The sequence below is a fragment of the Theropithecus gelada genome, chromosome 3 (assembly GCF_003255815.1).
Source record: "Theropithecus gelada isolate Dixy chromosome 3, Tgel_1.0, whole genome shotgun sequence".
NCBI classification, from domain to species: Eukaryota; Metazoa; Chordata; class Mammalia; order Primates; family Cercopithecidae; genus Theropithecus; species Theropithecus gelada.
Window position 1 is genome coordinate 14,455,427 of NC_037670.1, and position 10,325 is coordinate 14,465,751.

The window sequence follows — 10,325 nt, forward strand, 5'->3', positions numbered from 1 at the left end:
TCAAGGGCCGCTTCTCGATATGTCCTCACATGATTTTCCTTGGTGCCTGGTGCAGAGGCACCCTGGTGTCCTCTTCCTTTTATAAGGACACCAATCCCATCAGATCAGGTCAGATCAGGACCCCTCACTCATGACCTCATTTACCTGAATTACCTCCTCATAGGTCTCATCTCCGAATACAGCCCACACTAGGGGTTGGGTTTCAACATATGAATTCAACATACTGAATATCTGGACACAAACGTTCAGCCTGTTACAGTCTGTATCTTTTAGCAAAGATGTCCTCCCTCGAAGGGGAGGAAGATGGGGACATCAGGTACTTAGAGGGCTGTAGTGAAGAGGACAGACAGAAAGATGCTAGGGTCTGGCCGGGCACGGTGGCTCATGCCTGTAATCCCAGCACTTTCAGAGGCTGAGGTAGCAGGATCGCTTCAAGTCAGACCCCACGTCTACAAAAAGTTTAAAAATAAGCCGAGGATGGGTGCGGTGGCTCACACCTGTAATCTGAGCACTTTGGAAGGCCGAGGAGGGTGGATCACGAGGTCAAGAGATCGAGACCATCCTGACCAACATGGTGAAACTCAGTCTATCAAAAATACAAACATTAGCTGGGTATGGTGGACCATGCCTGTAATCCCATCTACTCAGGAGGCCGAGGCAGGAGAACCACTTGAACCCGGGAGGCAGAGGTTGCAGTGAGCCGAGAGCGTTGTGCCACTGTACTCCAGCCTGGTGACACAGCGAGACTCCATCTAAAAAAAAAAAAAAGGGCCGAGTGTAGTGGCATGCACCTGCAGTCCCACCTACTCGGGAGGCTGAGGCGGGAGGATCGCTTGAGTTCAGGAGTTCCAGGCTGTAGTGAGCTATGATCGCACCACTGCACTGCAGCCTGGGCTACACAGTAAGACCCTGTCTCTAAGAGAAAAAAGGTGCTAAGGTCTGCTCACCAAGGTCTGGTACTCCTGGAAAGGAGGAGAGGGAGGCAGGGGAGGCAACAGGCCCTGCCTGTAACCCTAGTTGTAACAGAAAGCTGTCTGTGGAGGATGCTGGGGTGTTAAGGACTCCTCTCGCATCATGGCTCTGTGCCTGAGAGGGCCTGCAGCCAAGGGCTGGAATGAAGACCTTAGGAGACCTGAGCTCCTTTTCCCCAGGACCACGACATGGCTTAGGCAAGCTGATTCTCTTTCTGACCTCAGTTTCCCCTCTGTAAAATCAGAAGTTTCAGATCAGCATGCCCAGCTCATCGATTCCTGGATTTCCACCACTGCGACTCAAGGTCAGAGCTTGCACACAGGCAAACACCAGCAGGTCTCTCCAGCTTGTGTGTATCTGTGTGTGTGTGTGTTTTAGAGATAGGAACTCACGACAGCCTCAACCTCCAAGCCTCAAGGGATCCTCCTGCCTCAGCCTTCCACGTAGCTAGGACTACAGGTGCATGCAACCATGTCTGGCTACATTTATTTTTAGTTTTTGTAGAGATGGGTCCGGGGGGGAGGTCTCGCTGTGTTGCCCAGGCTGGTCTTGAACTCTAGGCTTCAAATGATCCTTCTGCCTTGGCCTCCCAAAGCACTGAGATTATAGGCATGAGCCATTATGCCAGACCCTCTGGGTTGTTTCTGGAAGGATGGAGGGATCCAGTGTCTTGGGGGAGGCAGTCGAGGGCCACCTGGAGTAGGGCTGAAAGAGGGCACAGTCCTGGCTGATGGGGCAGATTCCATTAGAGGTGGGGGTGGGGAGTGAGGGGGCGGTTAGCAACCCCCTGATGGACCATTCTGATGAAAAGTGGAGTCTTAAGACCAGGTCCTGAGCGGGTAGGAGAAGGGGTCAGGGACAGTTCTCAGAGGTGGGATTGGCTGAGGGACGTCCAGGGCCAGGTGGCCTTATTTCAGCTTAAAGGTGTCCAAGGCTGTGCTGGAGCCTGGAAAAAGCCGCCTACAGGCAGTGTTGAGTCCCTGAAGCTCTGTGGATGTGACGTCTGGCCGAGAAGGACGGCTGGCACAGGGCACTCCCCGTAGCAGGGCAGATGGAGAATTCAGCGAGAGCCAGAACTGAGTGCCAGACGGGCCTGGAGCCGTGTCAGCCTGCAGAGAATCCCCGGGGAGCCAACAGGCACCAAGCCCAATGTTGTTGCAATGTGGCAGGACAAGGTGACCCCAGATGGCCAGTGGGCCTGAGGGTGATGGAAGAGGCTGGCAGATGGGCCGACGGTGGGAGAAAGTCTGTGCTGTGATTTCAACTGGGTTCCCCAAACTCGCCCCCGCGTTTGCACGCGGCCAGCAGGTACGCATACCTGTGTAGGTGTGCACACCACGATGCGACCGCAGACACGCAGACACCTGGGGCGGCGGGCCTGCCTCCCCCTCCAGCTCTCACCACCGACATCCTCTGTTCCTAGAGGTGTGTTGTCCTAGAAATCCCTTTGCCGTTCGAGGATTTCTTGGATGCTGCGGCCAATTTTCATTCCTGCCATGAAGCTTCTCCGCAGACCCTGCCAGGAACATCTCTTTTTCATTTATTTCGGGCACAGGAGAAGCAGCAAGAGGAAGAACCCTGCAGACGTCTCTGTGGTATTTTCATCAACACGACAGGCTCCTGAGCACGTACACCCTGGAAGCCAGGGCCTGGCTCCAAAGAGCGGTGGGACCAGAGCCCCTTGCTGGGAGGCAGGGAAGCTGGGTGAAGGGGAGCACACCTCCCTTCCTCCCTGCCTCCCTCCCTCCCTCCCAGATCTGGCCCTTAGCACCTGCCTGACTCCCACGTCTTCTCTCCTGTGGGGGCAGGGGCCATGACTGGGTACTCCCCCTCTGTAGCTTCAGTGCCTAGCATGGAACCTGGCCCACTGGTTCCATGGGCCACTGGGTTGTGTTAGTTCAGGTCCACCGGAATCAGAAGTCAAGAGGGATTTTATTCGGGGAATCACCTATATAATGGGTTAAATAGTGTCCTTCTCAAAAGTTTATGTTCATCCAGACCTCAGAATATGTAACTTTATTTGGAAAAAGGGTTGTATTAGTCCTTTTTTTTTGAGACGGAGTCTTCCTCTGTTGCCCAGGCTGGAGTGCAGTGGCACCATCTTGGCTTACTGCAACCTCCGCCTCCTGGGTTCAAGCAATTCCCTGCCTAGCCTCCTGAGTAGCTGGGACTACAGGCACCCCGACCATGCCCGGTTAATTTTTTTGTATTTTTAATAGAGATGGGGTTTCACCATCTTGTCCAGGCTGGTCTTGAACTCCTGACCTCATGGTCCACCTGCCTCGGCCTCCCAAAGTGCTGGGATTACAGGCGTGAGTCACTGTGCCTGGCCTGTATTAGTCCATTTTGTGTTGCTATATGGGAATACTTGAGCTGGATCATTTATGAAGAAAAGAAGTTCATTTGGCTCACGGTTCTGTGGGTGGTGCAAGCACAGCACTGGCGTCTGCTTCTCACAAGAACCTCAGGAAGCCTCCAATCATGGCGGAAGGCAAAGTGGGAGCAGCCAGGTCACATGGCGAGAGAGGGAGCAAGAGAGTGAGGAGGAGGCTCCAGGCTCTTTTTACCAATCAGACCTCACAGTAACTAATAGAGCAAGAATTCACTCATGACCAGGGGGTGGGCACCAGGCCATTCATGAGGAACCCACTCCCGCCACCCAAACACCTCCCACCAGCCCCCACCTTCAACACTGGGAATCATGTTTCAACATGAGATTTGGAGGTGACAAACATCCAACCTATATCAAGGGTCTGTGCAACCTATATCAATTAGTTAAGAATCTCAAGGTGAAATTATCTTGGATTTAGGGAAGACTCTAAGACCAATGACAGGTGTCCTTAGAAGAAGAGGAGAGAACATTGACATGCACAGAGAACAAAGCCATGTGACAAGAGAGACAGGGATTGGAGCAATGGGTCAATAAGCCAAGGAACACCAAGGATTTGCCAGCAGTCACTAGAAGCTAGAAGAGGCAGCCAGGCGTGGTGGTGGCACACGCTTGTAGTCCCAGCCACGGGCCATGAAACCTAACTACATGACTTATGGTGGAGGCTTTGGGCTACACGACATCAGCTTGACCTCCAGAGGGGCTGGACATTGTCAGCTACATGGGGTGTCAGCCATGTCTATATGACCAAGCCCCAGTAAAAGCTGGACACCAAGGCTCAGGTGAGCTGCCCTGGTTAGCAATACTCTGTGCACATTGTCACACATCATTGTTGGGAATCCTAGCCGTGACTCCAAAGGAGGGGACAACTGGAAACTCCACGTGTGGAATCCTCCTAGTCTCTGCCCCCTGCATCCTTTCCCTGGGCTGACTTTTTCTTTTTTTCTTTCTTTTTTTTTTTTTTTTTTTGAGATGGAGTCTCGCTCTGTCGCCCACGCTGGAGTGCAGTGGTACAATCTCGGCTCACTGCAAGCTCCACCTTCCGGGTTCATGCCATTCTCCTGCCTCAGCCTCCTGAGTAGCTGGGACTACAAGTGCCCACCACCACGCCCGGCTAATTTTTTGTATTTTTAATAGAGATGGGGTTTCACCGTGTTAACCAGGATGGTCTCAATCTCCTGACCTCATGATCTGCCCACCTCAGACTCCCAAAGTGCTGGGATTACAGGCATGAGCCACCGCACCTAGCTCCCCCGCCCTTTATTTATTTATTTATTTATTTATTTATTTATTTATTTATTTATTTTTGACGGAGTCTCGTTCCGTCGCCCAGCCTGGAGTGCAGTGGTGCAATCTCGGCTCACTGAGACCTCTGCCTCCCGAGTTCAAGCGATTCTCCTGCCTCAGCCTCCCAACTAGTTGGGATTGTAGGTGCCCACCACCATAACCGGCTTGTTATTGTATTTTTAGTAGAGACATTGTTTCGTGGTTGGCCAGGCTGGTCTCAACTCCTGACCTCAGGTGATCTGCCTGCCTTGGCCTCCCAAAGTGCTGGGATTACAGGCATGAGCCACTGCGCCCGGCCAATAAACTCTTGTTCAATGAATGAATGAGGGAAGGCAGAGAAGCCCCCAGCCTGGACTCTTGCACAGGGCTGGTCCTCTGGAAGGGAAGGAGGCCTCCAGAGAGTGGTGCTGGCTCAGCCTGCTGCCTGACTCACAGGTGACTCATCCCCAGCTTTAGGACAAGATCTAAGGGGCCTTGGCCGTGTGCGGGGTTCTTAAGAGGTGAGCTGCCACCCCAGCTACAGAGTAAGAACCGAGCTCATTATGTGCGGCCTTTTTGATGAATTATAAAAAGCCTGAGTCTCATGCTGAGAACGCAGAGAAGGGATGTGAGGCCACCAGCAGATGTACACATTTTATTTCTGAAGTGAGAGGAATTCTGGCTTTACTGGGAGAAGTAAACTTTGTGCAGAATGACTGAGCAGGTTGAGGGCTGAGAGGTGCTGTGCCACAGTCAGAGCCCCATCAAGGAGAAGGCAGCGGGGCCAGATGTCAACTGCGCCTTTTAGGGGACAAATCCAGGGCTGCGTCATCTGCTGGCAGTGAGAAGTCAGCTCTGAGCTCCTCCCTGAGGGGAAAGGAGGAAAAGGATGCAGCCCAGGGAAAGGATGCAGGGGACAGAGACCAGGAGGATTCCACACATGGAGTTTCCACTTTGAGAAATGTGCTGGCAGGCATGGAATTTTTTTTTTTAGATGGAGTCTCACTCTATCACCCAGGCAGGAGTGCAGCGGTGTGATCTTGGCTTCCTGCAACCTCTGCCTCCTGGGTTCAAGTGATTCTCCTGCCTCAGTCTCCCGAGTAGCTGGAATTACAGGTGCATGCTGCCACACCCGGCTAAGTTTTGTATTTCTAGTAGAGATGGGGTTTCGCCTGTTGGCCAGGCTGGTCTTGAACTCCTAACCTCAGGTGATCCACCTGCCTTGGCCTCCCAAAGTGCCGGAATTACAGTCGTGAGCCAGCTCGCCGAGCAGGAGTCGAAGATTTTCTATTTGTGATCGGTTAAGGAGGCAAGGCTTTGTCTAAAAAATTGTGGACAGGGCCTGACATGGTGGCTCATGCCTGTAATCCCAGCACTTTGGGAGGCCGAGGCAGGCAGATCACTTGAGATCAGGAGTTCAAGACCAGCCTAGCCAATGTGGCAAAACCCTGTCTCTACTACAAAAAATACAAAAATTAGCTGGGCGGAATCCTAGCTAATGGGGAGGCTGAGGCAGGAGAATCACTTGAACCCAGGAGGCGGAGGTTGCAGTGAGCTGAGATCGTGCCACCGCACTCCAGCCGGGGTGACAGAGCGAGACTCCATCTCAGCAACAACAACAAAAAAGAAAATTGGGGAGAGTAGAAAAGAATGTTAGCTCTGGCCTGTGCGTATGACCCCCTCCAGGACCCTCAGGAAGAAATTTAGAACAAAGCACTGTCAGAGTTCAGTGCTCAGTTCCCCCTTATCTGAGGTCGACCTGCCAGCAGGTCCGTTTGGCAGGAGCCCAGGTTTCTGAACAGCTCAAGGACGTCTTCACTTTCCATCAGGAACTAAACATCTTGTGACTCTAGCTTCCTTGGCTATTGTTTTAAGCTACTATTACCTTCTTGGTTATCAAGGTGGCCATTTGCTGCTCAGGACTAGTCAGGCACCTGGACTTCCCCTTGAAGGAACTCAAGAGTTTCCTTTATTCCCATGCCTGGAGAGGGAAGGTGCCCACCAGGCCCCTAACAGGGCCTCTGCTCTATTGCATCTTCAGGGAGGGCTTTCCAGTGGACCTGGAGCCAGGAGGACAGGTCCTCCACGACCCACCCTCAAAGTCCATGCCTGGTGGGGCGTGGTGGCTCACGCCTGTAATCACAGCACTTTGGGAGGCTGAGGTGAGCAGATCACCTGAGGTCAGGAGTTCAAGACCAGCCTGGCCAACATGGGAAAACCCCGTCTCTACTAAAAATACAAAAAATAGCTGGGCGTGGTGGCGCGTGCCTTTAATCCCAAGAATTGCTTGAACCTGGGAGGTGGAGGTTGCAGTGAGCCGAGACTGCCCCACATTGCTCTCCAGCCTGGGCAACAGAGCAAGAGTCTGTCTCAAAAAAATTAAAAAAATAAAAAATAAGAAAATAGTGAAGGTTGCCAGTAGGATGTGTCACTAGATTGAAGGTGAGGTTTGAGAAAACATGAGAGAGGTCCAGGGTCTCCCTGAGGTTTGGCCTGAGACACCAGAAGAGTGGAATTGCCATCAACGGAGATGGGAAGGCTGGAATGAAGAGGTGGGAGGGAACAAAGCTGGAAGAAGACCACAGGGGCCTATGGGGAGACGTTTCAGGAAACAGGAAGAGGAAGTGAAGATCCACTGTCCACCACCACCCACTGCCCACCACATCCTTCTCTGAGCTTGTCTTGTTACCAAACCAAATTGAAGTCCTCTCACCCAGCACAGTAACACTAAACATCCACACCACGGTTTGCAGTGGGAGAGAAGAAGGTGTTCATTGCAGGGCTCCAAACAAGGAGAGGGAAGTTACAGTCAAAGCTGTCAGTCAATACATGGAAGTTACACATTGGTTTCACCTAAAAAGGTGAGACATCTCAAAGTAGCAGCCCACCTGCCGTAGGAGGATTCAAAGATCTTCTTCTTCTTCTTTTTTTTTTCTTTTTTGAGCTGGAGTCTCACTCTGTCACCCAGGCTGGAGTGCATTGTCGCTATCTCCGCTCACTGCAACCTCCGGCTCCCGGGTTTAAGTGATTCTCCTGCCTCAGCCTCCCTAGTTGCTGGGATTACAGGCGCCCACCACCACACCTGGATAATTTTTGTTATTTTTAGTAGAGATGGGAGTTTCATCATGTTGTCCAGGCTAGTCTCAAACTCCTGACCTCAGGGGATCCACCCGCCTTGGCCTCCCAAAGTACTGGGATGACAGGCGTGAGCCACCGTGCCTGGCCAACCTTCATGATTTATCCAGAATCGACCCATTTTTTTCCACCTCTGCTGCTCTCCCCCAGTCTGTCATCACCACCTCTTGCCTGGATTATTGCCGTTGTTTCTGCCCTTGTCCCCGTGATCTAGTTTCAGCGCAGCAGCCTATTAAGACCTAGGTTGATCAGGCCACACCCCTGCCCCATATCCTCCAAGTCTCCTGGTCTCGCTTAGGGTCCCTGACCTGCTCCTGTCCGACTCCCCGACTTCACTCCTTGTTCACTGTGGCAGGGGGACCTTATAGGCAGCAGGGGGTTCCAGAATGTGGGAGGTCCTATCATGCTAGAGCCACCCATCCTGAAATCAGGCACCAGAGTAGGGATCTGGGCTTGAGGTACAAGGTGGTGTGGGATATAATGAGGTTTCTCTCTTCAAATAATCTGATCAGTCTTTTATCCTTTAATTCCTAGTACCCGCCCCCGCCTCCTCTCTGCTTTCTCCTTTTGTTCCTTTTTGCCTTTGTTAGATGTCCAGGCACGCCACAGTACCGGGCGTTATCAGTACCAGCTCACATTCCTTTCCTTATTTGGAAAGAGGACTTTCTAGCTCATTGCAGACACCCCTTCCCCTTCCTCTCCACTTTCTTTTACATGATCACCTTATGTAAAAAAAAAAAAAAAAAAAAAAAAATCAAATGTTTAGCCAATCAGGATTAGTTTAGATTGTACGACCTGATCCAGCCAATAGAAAAAAGGGTACACGGGCAGAACTTGCATCAGGAATAAAGACTCTCATGCCCCTTTGTTCAGGTGCGCTGTCACGGCGACTGGCCAAGGAGGCACCCCTCTGTACAAAAGTAAAACTGCTTTGCCAGGAATCCTTTGTTTGAGTGTTCAATTTCCTTACGATTTTGAGTGTTATTCCTAATGGTGGGACTCCACTCTGCCTGCAGGGCTCAAACACTAGACCAAATCGAGGACTAGCTAAAACAGAACTTCGGTGGAAGCAGTTTTCCATAAGACATGCCCACCAGTGTGCCATGTCAGTTTACCATTGCTGTGGCAACGCTCAGAAGTTACCGCTCCTTTCCGTGGCAATGATCCAATGATCCAGAAGTTGGCACTCCTTTTTCCTAGAAATGTCTGCATAAACTGCTCCTTAACTTGCCTATAATTAAAAGTGGGTGGTATAAATATGACTACAGAATTGCCTCTGGGCTGCTGCTCTGGGTGCATCACCTAACGGGTAGCCCTGCTCTGCAAGGAGCAGTACCTCTGCTGCTAGCTGTGCACGGCCACTTTATTTATTTATTTATTTTGAGATGGAGTCTTGCTCTGCCGCCCAGGCTGGAGTGCAGTGGCCGGATCTCAGCTCACTGCAAGCTCCACCTCCCGGGTTCACACCATTCTTCTGCCTCAGCCTCCCCAGTAGCTGGGATTACAGGCACCCGCCACCTCGCCCGGCTAATTTTTTTTTGTATTTTTGGTAGAGACGGGGTTTCACTGTGTTAGCCAGGATGGTCTGGATTTCCTGACCTCGTGGTCCGCCCATCTCGGCCTCCCAAAGTGCTGGGATTACAGGCTTGAGCCACCGTGCCTGGCCCTACGGCCACTTTAATAAAAGTTGCCGTCTAGGCCAGGCTCACGTCTGTAATCCCGGCACTTTGGGAGGCTGAGGCTGGTAGATTACCAGAGATCAAGAGTTTGAGACCAGCCTGCCCATGGTGAAACCCTGTCTCTACTAAAAATACAAAAATTAGCCAGGTGTGGTGGTGCATGCCTGTAGTCCCAGCTACTTGGGAGGCTGAGGCAGGAGAATTGCTTGAACCTGGGAGGTGAAGGTTGCAGTGAGCTGAGATCACACTACTGCACTCCAGCCTGGACAACAGCTTGAGACTCCATCTAAAAAAAAAAAAAAAAAAAAAAAAGTTGCTGTCTAACACCAGCGATTTGCCCTTGAATTCTTTCCTGAGTGAAGCCCTGAACTGTCCCAGACTAAGCCCCAGTTTCGGGGCTTGCCTGTACTGCATCAGGTTCAGGAGGTGAGCAGGTTCCACCACTGCCAGTGCAGGAAACTCCCTAAGAATAACTAGAGCCTTCCCATGGGACATACAACGGCCACCATCTTGTTTCATAATGCAGCCAGAAGCCCAAAGAAAATCCTCCCTGAATATGCATTCATGTGTGCGTGCACACACACACACACACAGACACACACACACACACACACAGACACACACACACCCACCCACCCACACACACACACACAGACACATACACACACAGACACACAGGCACACACACACCCACTCACCCACACACACACACACAGACACATACACACACAGACACACACATACACACACACACACACACACACACACACACACACACACACACACACACACACACACAGACACACACACACACACACACAGACACACACACACCCCCCCACCCACACACACACACACAGACACATACACACACAGACACACAG